Genomic DNA, 2,093 nt, shown 5'->3' on the forward strand with positions numbered 1-2,093 from the left:
GAAGACTAAGAGAAAAAGATGTTTTATATGACACATTCTACCAGTGTTCCAAGTTTCAAAGTGTTTCGTTAATGAAAAATGTGGCCCCCGTTTTAAAAAAGATCCCTAACCGTTAGTTATATATAGGGAAATGTTAATTGTCTTGAATTTGGAACGAGATTTCATGAGGCAATATTCTACAGCTGGATACTCTTCCTTTTACCAGTCTTTACTTGTTTTTCAAGTTATGTATTTTATTTTATGTCTTCACTCATCAAGCTGAACGTTTTGTGTATATGTGACATAAGCAAGATCACTACCGAAACGAGGCCTATGGGGTCAAAATGCGCGCGCACGCACATATAGTAACCTCTCCTAGATCAGCGTTAAATACATTACATCTCTTCCAGAGGTTACGCAATTGCTATCAAAGAACAGTAGTAACTACTAAATACCTGACCTACAAGAGAGATAAGTATGCTTCTAGGTGTAGCAGAAGTGATTTACACTGTCGTTATGTGTGAGATGTTTTCGCTATGGGTTATCTAGGCTTAAATACCCAAATATCGGCTCTACAAGCCTTTTTGTTCCAGCAGGTCACATGACCTCGTGATTAAACGAACCTGTTGTTTGTATTGGTCGGTTTCCAGCCGTCTAATCGTGTTGGCGCAACAGTTGATTTTTCTTTACACAGGAAATTAATCACCAGCTCCTGGGAGCCTACTATTCTCTATAAAGACAGCAGTTCTCGACTGCTCTAGGTCTTTGGTACACGCCACTGACCACACGCAACTCGTCTCCGGCAGCAATGTACCTGACACCAGCCAGTCTCAGCTTTCATATACACCAGACACCTGCCTTCATCGTAGCTATATGAACATCACACAACCAACAGACCAACGGCTGCCTCTACGCACCACCAAACAGTACGTCAACTTTGCCTACAAGATCAGTCCAGCCTAACCATGAAGTCTCTCATACATCTTTGTTGTAACCTGTTACATTTATTTTATTTCATGTATGGCAATCATTGTATTTTATAATGGAGAATATATCGTCGCTTACCAGTTCATTTCATCTCAAGTCGTATATCATTTTCGTCCTTAGTCGAAAGACATCTGTTATGTCCTGTTTTATTATTTTTATTGTATTTGTGTAACATTGTTCGTTTTTCCCCCCGTCTTTGTTTTTGTATACATTCGCTGCTTTCTTCCAAGGAATCTAATGCTCTTAGCTTAGTTTTTACTTGGGGCTGGCCAGATTGGTGCAATATCGAGAATAACCAGCCGAAATTGCAAGGATAATCTGGATCTCGACTGAAGAGAGAAAACTCCGAATGACCTGTCCGTGTTTTCTTTGTATCGTCTATCTGTATGGTTTGTCCCTTTCGTGTATCACCTAACTGTCTGCATGTTTTGCGTCCTTGTCTCATTTTGTATTATAAACATACAATGAACGAGAATACGCGATCGTTGACGAAAATTCCAGCACAAGTTTAAACTACTCTGTCTGATTCTTCTTTTTCTGTTTACAAAATTATTGTGTATAAAGGTAAGGTGTTTCGGTATGTATATACATATGGTATAGGCTATAATCTATAGATGTATTCTCTAATAAAGAAATGCTAACGTACCATCCATTTATTAATTTATCTCTATATATTCCTTCAGGTTCAGTGCTATGTCATGCAGGACATATAAAATTATCGAACACAGTGTGCTGCTTTCACTTCTCTGAATTTTATAGATATAACCTTAGTCTCTGTCAGTTGAAGTTGTTTTCACATGTATCCATGATGATTATTTATCAAAATTGATATCGATAATGATTGTTTACAGTTTATATTTATCTAATATGTCCACCAACAATGATAACTTTTCCTCTGAAAGAACTATTTAGTTGAGAGGGAAATTTGTGCCCTGGCGAGAGAGAGAGAGATCTTCTCAGACTGGAAACACGGCCAAATGCTTGCATCACAGTGGAATCTACTAAAAGCATCCAAGGTGTCAGGTGGTGTTGTTTAACTGAAAGACAGATTAAATTTTCCACCTCAGTAGGCCATAGCAATATTTAAATTGAAAATGCAAAGAGCCGGAACAAATTCAGCAAGATAT

Source organism: Octopus bimaculoides, chromosome 2 (genome assembly GCF_001194135.2).
Source record: "Octopus bimaculoides isolate UCB-OBI-ISO-001 chromosome 2, ASM119413v2, whole genome shotgun sequence".
Taxonomy (NCBI): Eukaryota; Metazoa; Mollusca; class Cephalopoda; order Octopoda; family Octopodidae; genus Octopus; species Octopus bimaculoides.